The 17,910-nt window shown below is 40.5% G+C and overlaps 1 non-coding gene across 1 annotated transcript; it reads right to left on the bottom strand.

Annotated features, from left to right (window-relative positions):
• Positions 1 to 229: 229 nt before the first annotated feature.
• LOC122007471 lies at positions 230 to 335 on the bottom strand. The gene has a single exon (XR_006118965.1). It is a non-coding gene; the product is annotated as a small nucleolar RNA R71 (small nucleolar RNA).
• Positions 336 to 17,910: the final 17,575 nt, after the last annotated feature.

The following is a 17,910-nucleotide window of genomic DNA, read 5'->3' as shown; positions in this document are numbered from 1 at the left end:
GAAGTATCAGAAAGTCCTTATCTACATCTTGAAACATTTTTATAGATTTGTGATATGGTGAAATGTGAAGGAGTATCGGCAGATGCAGTTTGATTGATGACATTTCCTTTCAATATCAAGGATAAAGCAAGGACTTGGTTATGTTCTCTCCATCCTCAAAGTATCACAAGTTGGGAGCAATTGGAGAAGCAATTTCTTAATCTTTTTTTCCCTCCAAGAAGAACAGTGTATATGAGGAATTGCATAACAAATTTTGCTCAGGCATATGGAGAATTATTGTTTGAAGCATGGGATAGATTCAAGAGTATTCAAAGACAGTGCCCTCATTATGGGTTTGAAAAATGGTTGATTCTGCACATATTCTATTGGGGAATTTCTTTCTCAGACAAGAGTTTATTGGATTCATCAGTTGGAGGTTCTTTTATGGACAAAAGTGTAGATAAAGCATATATGTTAATTGATCAAGTGACATTGAACCTCCATGAATGGTCGAACATAAGTTGGATGAAATCTCCCTCAAACATTCAAGAAGTGCAAGTCATAAATTTTATAGAGCCTGTCAAACAAATTGTAACTCAACCATCTATGAGTTTTGCAAATCACAAGTTACAGAACGGGGAGTTCAAACATTTAGGGGCAAAGATTGAAAGTATTGCTTCAAAATGGTTTAAAGAAGATCCTCCTCCTTCGCAGACAAGATCTAGTGAAAAGTGTGATGATGTTGGGTTGAGAATTGAAAAAAATCATGAAGAACTTCTGAAGAAGGACATGTTTAGAATTGAGGAGAAGAACAATAGAAGACCACATGAACTCAGTTCCATTATTCCAGGAGGTTCCCAAATGCCACAAGTACCTTTCCCTCAATGATTGATCATACCAACACTAGATAAGCAAGTTGAATCTCCTCCACAAGCTAAAAGGGAATATGGGAAATTAGAAGTACCTTTCCCAAGACCTTCACTAAGGATTCCTTTTCTACAAAGGTTAGTGGGGGTCAATGAGAACTATGACTTTAAAAAATTCTATGACACTGCTTGTAACGATCCGCCTTCTGCTGGCTAGGCTGTAAGGCCGGACCGTCACATTATGCTGTGCTAAGCTATATCCATGACCAACACTAAATCTAGATGCGGAAGCTGTACTAATTAAAACATTGCTAACTATTATCTTTTCTCTATTCTATATGTACTAAGGGGTGTAATCTAAACTACTCATGACATATTTTACATTCCCCATGGTCAAGGAATTGAACTAAGGGTTTGCCAGCTATTATCAGGCCTCCCAATCGATCGGTGGATCGATTGGAATGGTCTAATCGATCCAGTGATCGATCTAGCAGGCTACTGTATGCGGAACTTAAGTTGGATCGATCTAGTGATCGATTCAGCACGCTACTGTGCTCGGGGCAATATTCTGGATCGATCGATTGATCGATCCAGACTGGCCAATCGATCCAGTGATCGATCCCAGGGCTTTCTGTTCGCGACAGAAGGCATCCGGATCGATCGGCTGATCGATCCAGGAGCTTACTGTTCGCGGTACGAACTTCTCAATCGACTGGCTGATCGATCGAGAGGCCTCCAATCGATCAGCCGATCGATTGGGGTTTCTAATTTCGTACAGAAGTCTGATTTCAACACTGTTTCGTGCCTCAATCACACATACAAGTTCTAAAATGACTGCGAAACATTCTAATAACAAACAACTAGCATTCTAAATAGGGTTACTAACAATCTAAGCAGAGTTTCTATTACTCCATCCATGTAAATACTTAAATAAGTAAAAGTAGTGCAATAAGAGATGCTAAGTTCATAAATGTTCTATTTCTTCACAGTTCTAATGTTCAAAATAAAACTCCCTAAGATCCTTGTTCCAAGTTCCATCCACACTCATCCTCATCGTTGCATTGACCTCCAGCCTCCGCTAGTCCATCTTTCCTTTACCTTTATCTGCAGTATAAGGAAAAAGTATCTGTAAGCTTTCGCTTCGTAAGAAACCATCTACCTCACAAAAACATGCATACGATGCGAATTATGTTTTTAAGACATGCTCTTTGAAAAACATTCTGAATATGCTAAGCATGGCATGGCATACAACACATAGAAGCAAAACTTATCATGGCAATAAAGCTAATTATAAACTATCATGTTGTATCAACAGAAAGCTAAACTGATACCATGGTTGAGCTAAGCTAATACTAATCTAATGCTAAAGCTGTACTGAATTCACATAACTATTTTGTGATGTTTGAAAACTATATTCATAATAGATTAAAATAATAATCATGCGGCTGTTTGGGCCCGGCAACTGTACTTGCTGTGCGCACATCCCTAACTAGACCCGGGTTTGCAAGTCCCGAATTTAGTAGGGTTACTAGGTTATCTGAACCTAGGGACGACTATGGGAGCCCAGCCCAATGGATATCTAATCCAGTACAGTGCCACTGAGAAAATAAGATACTGAACATAAGCTAATAATTCTTGTCTTGCTTTTACAAGGTTGTCTAAACCCTAGAACTAGGTTATCTAAACCTAGAGGCGACTGTGGGAGTCCACCCATTGGACATCTAGTCCTGTAAAAGTTGTAGCAAGACTACATAAGCTGTAAAATACTTTTATTGCATTTATCTAGGCTATTAAAATGCCTAAGGTGGCATTTACCTTAGCTAAGCATTTAATTGAGCACTCGGTGTGCACAATTGCACACCCTGTGTGCCTAAAACTGCATATAATTAAACTAATGCATAAAAATCATACGGAAGCTACTTATACTATAGGTGAGGGGTTTCTTACCTCCTGTTCAGATTTTCTTACAAATCTAATCGCTAGGCTTTCCGGAGGAGAGATCTCTTCGACGATCTACTCGCGTCTATACGTTCCTCTCGCGGAGGGGAGCGCCCTCGTGTCGGAGTCGTCGCCGGAAAGTACTCCTATGGCCCTAGGGACGGAACCCTCGATGTGCTTGTGGTTGGCGCCGAGAGAAGAAGAGGAGAAGGAGGCGGCGTGGCTAGGGTGAGGGTGAGGAAAGGTTACGTTAAAAATAACTCTTCGCTTATTAATTCCCTATTTATATTAAGTGGGTAATTTCGCCCAACTCTAATATAAATTTAATTGCCTCCCTTTTCTTTCAGCACGGCCCTGCTGGGTTCACTTGGTTACTAGAGTCCACCGTAAGTCGTAGGACCCAATAGGTCTCGGGTTCAAAACCCGCGTAGGCTATTTTACGACTCCATTTATTTTTGATACTTCCGCTACTCTAAAAATTTCCTAAAAATATTCTAAAATTCCATAAAAATCATATAGTATTTTTAAAATAATTTTGAGAATTTTCGGGCATTACAATCCCCCATACCTTATAAAAAGTTCGTCCTCGAACTTAGAATAACTCTTGTTTCTTCTGTCTCATACTAGCTTCTGTCTCCCATGTTACCTCTTCTATGGTGTGATTTTGCCAAATAACTTTTACTAATGGTACCTCCTTGTTCCGTAATTTCTTAACGGCTCGGTCTATTATCTGAATAGGTCTACTGTCATAGCTGAGGTCTTCGCTGACTGGTACCGACTGGGGCTCAATCACCTGGGTGGCATCTGGGATATGCTTCTTCAGCATAGAGGCATGAAATACATTATGGATGGCTGACATCTCCTGTGGTAGCTCTAGCTCATATGCTACCTTGCCAACTCTTCTAGTGATAAGGTATGGTCCCACATATTTGGGACTTAGTTTGCCCTTCTTCCCAAAACGCATTACTCCCTTCATGGGAGCTACTCTGAGGAACACTGAATCCCCAACTGAAAACTCTAAGGGTCTGCGCCGTGTATCAGCATAGCTTTTCTGGCGGCTCTGAGATGTCTCTATCCACTGGCGGATCTGCTGTATAGCTGTTGTGGTATATGCTACTATATCTGTCTGGAGTTCTAGTTCTTTCTGTTCACCACTCTCATACCAACAGATTGGAGATCTACACCTCCGCCCATAGAGAGCCTCGTAAGGTGTCATGCCGATAGTGGCCTGATAGCTGTCGTTGTATGCAAATTCTGCTAAGCTCAGATATTTGCACCAACTTCCTTTGAAATCTAGGGCACATGCTCGGAGCATATCTTCGAGTACCTGATTTACTCGCTCTGTTTGACCATCTGTCTAAGGATGGAAAGCTGTGCTGAACTTTAACTTCGTGCCCAATGCTGACTGTACACACTCCCAGTCTCTGTCTGAAATAATGGTTCGTGGGACTCCATGTAATCTGATAATATCCTTGAGATACAACTGAGCTAGCTGTTCCATGGAGTAGAATATCCTGATAGCTAAGAAGTGGGCTGATTTAGTCAATCTGTCGACTATTACCCAGATGGTATCAAAACCCTTTATGGTTCTGGGTAGTCCCACTATGAAATCCATAGAAATGTCTTCCCACTTCCATTCTGGAATCTGGATAGGCTGCAGGACTCCTCCTGGTCTCTGATATTCTGCCTTGACTCTCTGGCAAATCAGACAGGTGCTAACATATCTAGCGATGTCTCTTTTCATCCCAGGCCACCAAAAACGTTTCTTCAAGTCCTGGTACATCTTGGTGGAACCTGGATGCATCGCATAAGGAGTCCTGTGAGCCTCGTCTAAAATCTTCCTCTTTAGTTCCTCCTGATATGGAACACAGAGTCTATCACCGAAGTATAGTACCCCACTATCGGACACTCTGAATTCTTTACTTTCTGATTCTGCTAACCCCTACTTGATTTTCTGAATTTCAGGGTCCTGCTCCTGAGCTGTCTGAATGTCACCAAGCAGGGTAGATGCTAATGTCATAGTAGAGAGCTGTCCCACTATAAGTTCGAGACCAAAATCTGTGATCTCTCTCTGTAGGGGCGGTGACATGGCTGCTAGGGATAGTAAGGTAGCATCGGACTTCCTGCTAAGTGCGTCTGCCACCTTATTGGCTTTTCCTGGGTGGTAGAGGATGTCTATGTCATAATCTTTGACCAACTCGAGCCATCTACGCTGTCGCATATTCAGATCCTTCTGAGTGAAGAAATACTTCAGACTCTGATGATCTGTATACACTCTGCACTGAGCTCCATACAAGTAATGTCTCCAAATCTTGAGAGCGAACACCACTGATGCAAGCTCAAGGTCATGAGTAGGGTAATTCTTCTCATATTCCTTGAGTTGTCTGGAGGCATAGGCGATCACCTTGCCGTTTTGCATCAGTACTGCTCCTAGTCCCAATTTAGAGGCATCACTATAAATATCAAAGCTGTCTATGTTTTCTGGTAGAGTCAAAATAGGAGCACTGGTCAATCTCTTCTTTAGCTCGTTGAAGCTGTTCTCACAGTCCTCTGTCCATTGAAATTTTCTGTTCTTTCTGGTGAGAGTTGTCAGTGGGGAGGCTATCCTGGAGAAGTCCTCTACGAATTTTCTGTAATAACCTGCTAATCCCAGAAAGCTTCTGATTTCACTAGCGTTCTTAGGTCTCTTCCAGTTACTCACAGCTTCTATTTTACTAAGGTCTACCATGATACCATCCCTTGAGATGATGTGACCTAGGAAGGCTACCTGATCTAACCAAAATTCACATTTCATGAACTTGGCGCACAGCTGGTTCTGCTGGAGGATCTGCAATACTATTCTCAGGTGCTCTGCGTGTTCTTCCTGAGTTCCTGAATAGATAAGAATGTCATCGATAAACATAATAACAAATCTATCTAGATAGTCCCTGAATACTCTGTTCATGAGGTCCATGAAAGTAGCTGGAGCATTTGTCACGCCAAAGGGCATGACTACGAACTCGTAGTGTCTGTATCTAGTCCTGAATGTTGTCTTGGGTATATCCCCTTCTTTAACTTTCACCTGATGATAACCTGATCTGAGGTCTATCTTAGAGAACACTACTGCTCCCTTTAGCTGATCGAACAGGTCATCTATTCTGGGAAGAGGATACCTGTTCTTGATGGTGACTTGGTTCAGTGCTCTGTAGTCTATGCACAGGCGCATGCTCCCGTCCTTCTTCTTCACAAACAATATAGGCGCTCCCCATGGTTAGTGACTCGGACATATGAAGCCCTTGTCAAGCAGCTCCTGTAGTTGCTCATGAAGTTCCTTCAGTTCTGCTGGAGCCATGCGGTAGGGTGCTTTGGAGATAGGATTTGTACCGGGAATGAGTTCTATCTCGAATTCAATCTCCCTGTCTGGTGCTAGGCCTGGTAACTCTTCAGGGAAGACTGCGGGGTAGTCACATACGACTCGGACCTCTGCTAGCTGTTGGTCCTTGTCCTGACTGGTACTGACTACGTGTGCTAAAAATCCCGTACATCCTGAATCCATTAATCTCTGGGCTTTCATAGCTGAGAGAAACTTTTTGGCCTTTCTCTTGGGCTCTCCGCTGTACTCAAACTGCACTCCTGCTTCGGGTTGGAATATAACTTTCTGTTTACGGCATTCTATGGAAGCACCGTACTTGATCAGGAAGTCCATTCCCATGATGACATCGTAGTCAGCCATATCTAGCACTATCAGATCGCCAAACAGCTCTCTGTCTGCTATAATGACTGGCACTGCTCTAAGCCAGTGCGTAGATGCTATAATTTCTCCCGAAGGTAGCGTCGTCAAAAACTGACCACTGAATACCTCTAGGGGTACTGTTAACTTTTCGGCGAATGCCCTGGATATATAAGAATGGGTTGCCCCAGTATCGAATAAGACATTTGCACTTTGCTGTAAAATACTAATCTGACCTGTAACAACTGTCGAGGCATTTGCTACGTCCTCTCTGGTGAGTGAGTAGATCCTCGCATTCCTCATAGCTGGAGGGGCTTCTAATCTGCCCTGGCTGATGTGGGGACCATCTAGAGCGGCCTGCATCTGATGTAACTGAGCTGGCTGGCCTTCGTACTGCATCGGCTGTGGTTGAGGAAGACTAGTCTTGTTTGGGCACTGCTTAGCCATATGCCCTTCCTGTCCACACTCAAAGCATCCTCGTGTGCCCTTGCGACAAACTCCTGGGTAAAATTTCCCACAAGTAGCACATTTGGGATAGCTAGGCTGTTTGTTGGCCGGTCCTCCCTTTGGGTAACTCCCTGGTTTGCGCTTGTTGCCGGAGTTCCCCTTCCAGTTAGAACTGTGGCCCTATTGTTTCTGAGTACCTGAGCCTCCTTGCCCTTTGGATTCTGAGAGAACTTGTTTCTGCTGCTTGATATTGTTCTGATAGTGCTCGGTGGTCAGAGCACTGCTGACTAGTTCCTCAGTGGTTTGCGGCCTATGAACGTCGCCTGCCACGTTCATTGCTATTTCCGGCCTCAGCATCTTGAGCATCAACTAGACTCGTTCTTTTTCTGTGCTGAATAGTTCAGGGCATAGACGAGCCAGTCTGTTGAATTTCTTCACGGCTTCCTCTACTGATAGGTTGCCCTGACGAAACTCAGTGAACTCGTCGTAGTGGTGGTTTGTGACCCGCATGTGAAAGAACTCCTCGAAGAATTCTTTCTCGAAGTCTGCCCATGATATCTGGTTCACTGGGCGCTTCGCTCTGATTCTCTCCCACCACATACGTGCATCTCCTGTCAAGCAGAAGGAGGCACACTTCACCTTCTCATGTTCTGGCCAGTCCAGAAGCTCCATCGTACTCTCCAGTGTTTTGAACCAGGCTTGAGCATCCCATGGTTCACTAGTGCCTGAGAAGTTCTCGGGCTTGACTCTCTGCCACTGGATCAGATAGGCTTCTCCCTTTGCCTCTGCTGCTGCTGGGGCTACAGGTGCTGTAGGCTGGACTGGTGGAACCTCTATAACTACTGGGGTTGCTATGTTTGGTTCCGGGGTGACACTGGGAGTATTATGCTGATTAGCCTTTAAGGTGGCTATCTCCTGTTGCTGTTCTGCTAGCTGCTGCTGTAATTGAGCCACTAATGCTGTAAGGTCTGGGGGAGGCACTGAACTGCCTGCCTCATGCTGGGGCTCAGTAGCTGGTGCCCTTCTAGCTGGGCATCCTCGTGTCATCTCTAAAGGAACAAAGGACATACATAACTAAAGCAATCATGTTTATACAACTACTATCACTATCGTGTTAAGTACTATCATCAATCAACATGCTACAGTATCTATAAACATGAAAGAAAGAACATAATAAAGTGAGAGATGTTTCTTGCTTGGAAGCTGCAGGTTCAATGCTGATGTGTGTGTAGGAAATATGGAACATTCTGCTCTGATACCACTCTGTAACAACCCGCCTTCTGCTGGCTAGGCTGTAAGGCCAGACCGTCACATTATGCTGTGCTAAGCTATATCCATGACCATCACTAAGTCTAGATGCGGAAGCTGTACTAATTAAAACTTTGCTAACTATTATCTTTTCTTTATTCTATATGTACTAAGGGGTGTAATCTAAACTACTCATGACATATTTTACATTCCCCATGGTCAAGGAACTGAACTAAGGGTTTGCCAGCTGTTATCAGGCCTCCCAATCAATCGGTGGATTGATTGGAATGGTCTAATCGATCCAGTGATCGATCCAGCAGGCTACTGTATGCGGAACTTAAGTTGGATCGATCTAGTGATCGATTCAGCACGCTACTGTGCTCGGGGCAATATTTTGGATCGATCGGCTGATCGATCCAGACTGGCCAATCGATCTAGTGATCGATCCCAGGGCTTTCTGTTCACGACAGAAGGCATCCGGATCGATCGGCTGATCGATCCAGGAGCTTACTATTTGCGGTACGAACTTCTCAATCGATCGGCTGATCGATTGAGAGGCCTCTAATCGATTGGCCGATCGATTGGGGTTTCTGATTTCGTACAGAAGTCTGATTTCAGCACTGTTTCGTGCCTCAATCACACATACAAGTTCTAAAATGACTGGGAAACATTCTAATAACAAACAACTAGCATTCTAAATAGGGTTACTAACAATCTAAGCAGAGTTTCTATTACTCCATGCATGTAAATACTTAAATAAGCAAATGTAGTGCAATAAGAGATGCTAAGTTCATAAATGTTCTATTTCTTCACAGTTCTAATGTTCAAAATAAAACTCCCTAAGATCCTTGTTCCAAGTTCCATCCACACACATCCTCATCGTTGCATTGACCTCCAGCCTCCGCTAGTCCATCTTTCCTTTACCTTTATCTGCAGTATAAGGAAAAAGTATCTGTAAGCTTTCCCTTTGTAAGAAACTATCTACCTCACAAAAACATGCATACGATGCGAATTATGTTTTTAAGACATGCTCTTTGAAAAACATTCTGAATATACTAAGCATGGCATGGCATACAACACATAGAAGCAAAACTGATCATGGCAATAAAGCTAATTATAAACTATCATGTTGTATCAACAGAAAGCTAAACTGATACCATGGTTAAGCTAAGCTAATACTGATCTGATGCTAAAGCTGTACTGAATTCACATAACTATTTTGTGATGTTTGAAAACTATATTCATAATAGATTAAAATAATAATCATGTTGCTGTTTGGGCCCGGCAACTGTACTTGCTGTGCGCACATCCCTAACTAGACCTGGGTTTGCAAGTCCCAAATTTAGTAGGGTTACTAGGTTATCTGAACCTAGGGATGACTATGGGAGCCCAGCCCAATGGATATCTAATCCAGTACAGTGCCACTGAGAAAATAAGATACTGAACATAAGCTAATAATTCTTGTCTTGCTTTTACTAGGTTGTCTAAACCCAGAACTAGGTTATCTAAACCTAGAGGCGACTGTGGGAGCCCACCCATTGGACATCTAGTCCTGTAAAAGCTGTAGCAAGACTATATAAGCTGTAAAATGCTTCTATTTCATTTATCTAGGCTATTAAAATGCCTAAGGTGGAATTTACCTGAGCTAAGCATTTAATCGAGCACTCGGTGTGCACAATTGCACACCCTGTGTGCCTAAAACTGCATATAATTAAACTAATGCATAAAAATCAGACGGAAGCTACTTATACTGCAGGTGAGGGGTTTCTTACCTCTTGTTCAGATTTTCTTACAAATCTAATCGCTAGGCTTTCCGGAGGAGAGATCTCTTCGATAATCTACTCGCGTCTATGCGTTCCTCTCGCGGAGGGGAGCGTCCTCGTGTCGGAGTCGTCGCCGGAAAGTACTCCTATGGCCCTAGGGACGGAACCCTCGGTGTGCTTGTGGTTCGCGCCAAGAGAAGAAGAGGAGAAGGGGGCGGCGTGGCTAGGGTGAGGGTGAGGAAAGGTTACTTTAAAAATAACTCTTCACTTATTAATTCCCTATTTATATTAAGTGAGTAATTTCGCCCAACTCTAATATAAATTTAATTGCCTCCCTTTTCTTTCAGCACGGCCCTGCTGGGTTCACTTGGTTACTAGAGTCCACCGTAAGTCGTAGGACCCAATAGGTCTCGGGTTCAAAACCCGCGTAGGCTATTTTACGACTCCATTTATTTTTGATACTTCCGCTACTCTAAAAATTCCCTAAAAATATTCTAAAATTCCATAAAAATCATATAGTATTTTTAAAATAATTTTGAGAATTTTCGGGCATTACAATCCCCCATACCTTATAAAAAGTTCGTCCTCGAACTTAGAATAACTCTTGTTTCTTCTGTCTCATACTAGCTTCTGTCTCCCATGTTACCTCTTCTATGGTGTGATTTTGCCAAATAACTTTTACTAATGGTACCTCCTTGTTCCGTAATTTCTTAACGGCTCGGTCTATTATCTGAATAGGCCGACTGTCATAGCTGAGGTGTTCGCGGACTGGTACCGACTGGGGCTCAATCACCTGGGTGGCATCTGGGATATGCTTCTTCAGCATAGAGACATGAAATACATTATGGATGGCTGACATCTCCTGTGATGCTAGTAGTATGCTTAATGTACCTCTTTTCTCTATCTTGGGTAGCATGAAATAATATAAGTATCTTAGGGAGATGAGTTTTAATCTTGACTTGACCTTAAGGATCCTATCTTCACTACACCTATACTTGATGCTTGAATGGTTGATATCATTGAAATAGTCATGATTCATCTTGTTTGTTTAGTACTTGGTTTCCATGGTGATTTCTCAAACTTCATTTTGGTTACTGGATGAGGCTCAATTCATGTAAGCTCATTTGGAAAAATCAAAATATCCCAACATTTGTACTAAAAGTACACTTGTGAATAAGATTTGCACAATGCAAATACTTATGAAAAAAAAAGAGTGTGAAAAAAAAGCAAAGAAAAAAAGTGAATAAGGGATATAAAAAATAGATGTCGTGAGTGGAATCTAGCTAGTCACCCCTTTTAGACCGAGTTAGGTTATTGGGAAACTGCTTAGTTTCTCTTGAGATTGAGCACGCCCTTGAGACCTTGGGTTGATTAAGAAATATGAACCAAGTGTGTGGCAAGTATGTGTCTATCACTGGTTACTTGTCTATCACTAGAAACATTAGGAATTCAAACTTGATGATGCCTTGACTAGGACATAGATTGAAACTTGAAGAGTTTTGAGTTGTTTTATTTGCACTGTGCACAGGGTACTTATGCTTGAGCCAAACTTAACTTGTTTTCATGATCATGCTTACTAATGAAACCTTTTGATAGAGTTAGGAGAATGTATTAGGGATATGAGAGCATTGTAGAGCATATGAATTAAGATTGCAGCATTTTGCTTGAGGACAAGCAAAGGTTTAAGTTCAGGGGTGTGATGTGCCTAGAATCTATACACTTGTTTAGCATGTTTTGACGCACATTTACATATTTTGCACATGCTTTGTCTACGTATTTTTATACTTCCGGCTTTCCTTTTAGCATATTTACTCTTTTTGTTCGGAGATCTGCTTTTGTGCATTTTCTGTACACCGGAGTCAAAATTGGTGAAGGTTTCGTGTTTAAGGCCAAATCCACAAGCGAAGCAAAGGAGGAAGGCACCATTCTGTTACCTCACACGACCCTACCATGGGGGGTTGCCCAGGCCATGTGGATGCAGCAGAGATGGAAGTTGCCACGTCCGTGTGAACCTCACACGGCCGTGTAAAGATTTGAAGCCAGATGGAGCCCTGGCCGTGTACACCACACGTCCATGTGAGATTTCCAGAGAGCAGGAAGGCACTGGCCGTGTACATCACACGGTCGTGCAGGATTTCCAGTGAGCAAGAGGGCCCTGGCCGTGTACACCACACGGCCATGCCAGGTTTCCAGAGGCGGAGCCAGTGCAGGCCGTGTAGATCTACACGGTCGTGCAAGGGGAGCATTGGCAGAAGCAAGCCACGACCGTGTACCACAAACGACCGTGTAAGGTTGGTAGAGAAGGGAATGGCTCTGGTCGTGTGAACCTTACACAGCCGTGCCTCGGGGCCGTGTGACGCCCGAACCTCACCTCTATATAAAGGTTTCTTCAAGATTTGAAGGGGGATCTTCTAGCTTTTGGGGGGAATTCAAGATTTGGGCGTTCCTCCACCTTATTGGAGGTATTTTCGGCGATTCTATGGGAAGATCTTCAACATTTCAACTCCGGGGAGTGATGATTGGATCCGAAGACGGTTCTTCATCGTAGATAAGCTTTTCTTCCCTTTGTTTCTTGGATTTGGGGATCAAGATGTGTATCTTTTCTTCTTCTTTTGGATTCTTTCCTTGTTCCATGGATTAGATCTCTTGCTCTAGGATGGAGGGAGTATTTGTAATGGAGATTTGATGTAAACTCATGTGGATTCATCAACATTCCTATTTCTATGATTTTGCCCTGTTTGTATCTATTCTTTCTTGTGTGGATTGTTGTGATTAGGGCTTAATTACCATGCTTGATTGAATGTTTGAATATCTTGTGGATCTTGTAGAGGTAATTCCTCATTCGATTTTCCGAGGGATGTTCGTGACAGGAACATGCCCGTGTAAGGACGTTTGAGGGGTAATCTTGAAGGGGAAATTAGGTATTTCAAGAGGGTAGGATAGATTGTATGCATTAATCTTTATATCTTAATGAGGTTGAGAAGTAGTGGATTTCTATGTTGATTTTCCGAGGGACGCACGTGACAGGCAAGCCCGTGTAAGGACAACATAGGGTTCATATTAGTTAGAGCCCTAGAGCCAATCATTTGATGACACTACAACAAAAACTACAAACGACAACGGATATTATCCGTTGTCGTAGGGTCAAAAAACCGTTGTAACTGAGGGTGTTGTAGAATGTATTGCCCTACGACAACGGTTTTGAAACCGTTGTCTTTGTAGACATTGGACAACGACTTTTATCCGTTGTTGTTTATATGCTCAAAATTTGGCTACGAAGGATACGACAATGTTTTAAAAACCGTTGTGGTAGATAATTTCAACAACAGAAATAAACCGTTGTGGTAAACCTTTTTTACAACAGATATAAACTGTTGTGGTAGATAATATTTGACTCGTTTTATTTTTTTATAATAGTTTTAATATATTTTAAAATGAATAAAACCGTTGTCTTTTATCACTTTTTACAAAAAAATTCCGTTGTGATTTACCTAGTTTTTACAACATTTTAAACTGTTGTCTTTAATGTTCATTAATACCAAACAACTAATCTTATTTTAATATAAGCAAACCACCAATACAAAACTAAATATTTACTAGATTAAATACAAAATAAACATCCATATATAATTCATCTTGTAACCACATATATTACAAAAATATACAAAATGAGTTGTTACTCATCAAAATACACATGTTTTCCATTACTGTTCTTCATATACATTAAATCACATGTTTTCCATTTGTTGTTCTCCATATGACTTTTAATTTACAAATTAGCAAGGCAAGCTACATCCTAACAAAGCTCACTCCTTGCATAAAAAATCTCAAGCCTCACGAATTGGCCGAGTTACGTACCTGCTAGAGGAAAATTAAACAAAACTTATCAATTCCAGATTTAGATTTATTCATATAAATATACATAAAATACAAGCAATATAACCAACTTATAGTCTAAGAAATAAAACTTATGCAATACAAGAAATTTCAGGATTTCACATAGCTCTAATATAAAGCAATTCCATGACGACACTCAATTCCAGAATTCCAGAATTCTGATTTAGATTTATTCATATAAATCTACATAAAATACAAGCAATATAACTAACTTATAGTCTTAGAATCTAACTTATGCAATATAAGCAATTCCAGGATAAAAGAAACAAATCAGCTATTCAAATGTCTATTTAGGATGCGGACTTGCTGAGTTATAGGCAGGATTGACAAAATGACAAGAACTTGTCTAGACAAATGTTGAAAACAGACAAGGAATTTGATATATGTTTTGTTCCTGGAAAAATGTCTATAGTGACACTAAGAGTGAACAATCACTAATCCTATTGAACACATGTACAATTTGTAAAAATAGTCATGTCAGAGATTGCGATCATACTCATGTTGAACACTATATCAAGTCTAAGTAACATAGACATGGAACAGTTGCAACACTGACACCATATTCAACTACACAAGCATTATCATACTAGAGATTTGAATGAACATTAGTTATCAAATTTCGTAAACAGTAAGCAGTAGAGTACTAGCCTTGTATGTTAAACTTGTTGAATGTACAATATCTCATAAGAAAGTTTACCTTTAATGCTATCACAATAATCACATCAGAGAGAATACAAAATCAATGAACTGATCCATAGTGAGTCTTAGCTCTTCAAGAACCTGAAAAATAAGGATGAGGATAAATACAGTAATTCAATTAGCAATAAGCAGAATAATTCCATCACAAAGATTTTTTTGGAACTAGGATCCATTAAATGACGGAGAAACCTCAGTGCCCCAAAAGTTAAAGTATCCATGTCTTCTGAGGCAACCGAAAACACCTAGAGATTGATAACAAACAAATACGTTTAGGATATTAAAGTTAAAAAAATAAAATAGGTTGTGTTACATTGCATCATTTTACCTTGTCACTTTTGCAAAGAGCTGCGCATTGCATGCTAACTTCATGTTGATTACATCATAATCAATAAGATCCTCATTTTACCTTATCACTTTTGAAAGTTCAAAATATATTTAAAGAAACTCTATGTTACATATGAAGAAAACAGACAATCAGCATGCTGACTTCATGCTGATTGCATCATATTCAATAAGATCCTCATGGTAATTTCTAATAAAATAACAATATCAAAGATTACCTTGACAGTCCTTTTTCTGTACTTTTCAATTCCCTCCAGATCACCAGTTTGCAAATAGCAAATGTAAGCAACTAAGACAGCAAAAGAAATTCTAGCACACTAAAGTGTCCCAATAAAAGTACTTGTTATGCACAAGCAATGACCTCAATTGTTGTGTTAAGATCATTAGTTGCATCTTCCCTCTTTGAATATCTAAAGAATAAAATAAGCTTAAAGATTATCATTATCTTGTAAAAAAAAAAAAGGAGGGGAACAATTACAAAACTGTAAAGACTAGCTTTTTGGCAAGTTCTTGTTTCTTCAGCTCTGGAGATTGACCGTCAAATACATATCTGGCATCAAAAAAATGATAATAAAATATTGTAGCTGAATGAGAAATAAAATGATATTTAGACAATGCAAATGGACTTACATTGGCTCGATACATGCTTCTAATAATCTGATAGTTCGATTGAACATCCCTTGCAAATGACTTATTGGCCATACAAAATGTCAAGAGTTAGAAGAAGAAATAAAGAAGTCCAAGTCAAGCATAAATTTTTCGCAAAATTAGAGCACTTTAACATTTATCATCAACAACAAGATGGAATAGAAGTGTAAGATCACCTTGTAACTTCGCCAGTCTGGTTAGTAAGAGTGTTCATGCCAGTTCTTCCGACAACGATCTGACAACTTTCACTAACCAAACAAGACCAATTTTCTTTGTCTACAAGTCAGTTGAGAAAGAAATGACTTTAAACTCATTGTTTTCACAAGCTCTGCTATAAATTGTGTTCATCATACAAGCTTTCTTCTAGAAGCGCAGGAGATGGATATGGTAAACAAACTAATTAAATTGTTCTAGCCCATGGCAATAACAGACTAAACCATTAGAAGTTTGTAGGATTATCAGTTGCTTCACTCAAACCAATTCTAACTCTCAGGCAACAGTATTCAACTATATTCCTCGATGATAAATATGGCTAACACAGTTCCCAAGAAAAAACATTTTCCAGATTCATACAAAGTCAACTCACATGAATAGAGTCTAATTGCAAATTACCATCATGGCATACACAAGGACTATAGAACATAAACCAAAAAAGAAAACTAGTTTACCTGAGCATCGTACAATAACTAGAGTAGCAAATACAACAGACATGCCAAAGATGGAGTCAGAGAATCCCCTACACAGTTAAGTTAGTACACTTCAATTACAAGACCTTGAAGGGAATAACAATAACTACACACTGGGGAATTTCATCAAACAATTTTACATGCCTACCTCTCCAGCCCAAGCAAAGTAGCCACAGCAGTAACGACCTAGAAAAATCCAAGCATAATTGATTAAAATTCCATAGTTCAACCTCACAAATTGCAAAATAAGGGGAAAATAGAGAAGCGACGGCCTAAAAAAAAAGAAACGCTTCTGACAGAGGAATGAGTAGACGGCATGCCTCCCGACCGAACTGCTGCCCTGAAGTCATGTAGTGTGTGTATCGATTACATGGAAACTGGCCAGCATTGTAAATTGTGAAGTCCGGAGTACTGAAATCCTCCAGTTCTTCAGGCGTAGGACGGATGCACCTGCGATCCTTCCAATTATTTCATGCAAAAGAAAGTTTTTCTTCTTCTAGTTTACATGTTTTCCCTTGACATTAAGGAGAGAAAGAGGAGCTAGTTAGCTCACTAACACTAATATATGCATATGTATGATCCAGCCTGCTACTAACACAATTATGATTCACTACTAGAGATCAACATAACCAACGCAAAGATGACTTATCTGGATAACTGCCGAACTGTAGAATTGAAGAGCATCTTTAGCATTCTTATTAGTAGTATTTTTCACTTACATGTTGTGCATGAACAGGGAATGATAGGACCTTGCAGAGACAATTTGAACTTTGATTCGATGCTCGGGATCCCAGTTGAGGAATTGGTCATCCACAAATACCTTGTATCATTCAGATGGCATATTGGGATCTATGAGGAATTACATCAAACACTTGATGTGCATGTGTACCTTATCCGAAGAGTTGAGGTGTTAATAGATCAAACTTCAAATAACTATGAAGGATAAGTGTTAGCAAATCACTTCTTTGATAAATGAAAGAAGGCTTTTAACCAAAGTAAGAAAGATTTCCAAATTATTAAAGTGGGACTGATATCAAATTCAATAGAAAACAATTACCAACTTCGGTGAATAGTGAATTTTGCAATATCAATGCAAACTATAAGTGCTTTAGATAATCCATTTATCCATATATATTTCCTGTCATTCTAGAATGAAGATATGTAGTTAACAGAAACCAAAGGCAATATAATGCGAGAAAAGATTCGGCACTAGTTATGATCAGTGCTTAACAAATAAAGAACACAAGAAAAATAATATATAGCCAAAAATATCTGAAACATCGACATCACTGTGTCATCCCCTAAAAGAAGAAGCTCCTCAAACAAAAAGAAAAAAAAAAGGACAGAGGAAGAAAATATTCAGTGAAGAAACGATACAAAATGGCATTATCTAACCACCAAAGAAGATCAATGGCAAAATCGTTCTTTTTCTCCTAGCAAAAAACAAGAGTAAATGCAAAAATCTCTCGGAAACAGAATCTTGACATGGAATCGGGGAAGCGGAACCTAAAGTGATCACCTTTGAAGCGCCAACCAATCTGGAAGAAGCTTCCTCCGCCGCTCCCCTACAAAACTCCACACAAACCGCGCTGCCGTCTTCGACTGCTGCCCTTCCCAGACCGATGACAAGGCGATAGGAGGCAGCCTTAAAAGGACGAGGGAGGCGGCGAGAAGACGCCGAATGAAAT

This window comes from Zingiber officinale, chromosome 7B (genome assembly GCF_018446385.1).
Source record: "Zingiber officinale cultivar Zhangliang chromosome 7B, Zo_v1.1, whole genome shotgun sequence".
Taxonomy (NCBI): domain Eukaryota; kingdom Viridiplantae; phylum Streptophyta; class Magnoliopsida; order Zingiberales; family Zingiberaceae; genus Zingiber; species Zingiber officinale.
This window is presented reverse-complemented; position numbering and strand designations above follow the sequence as displayed.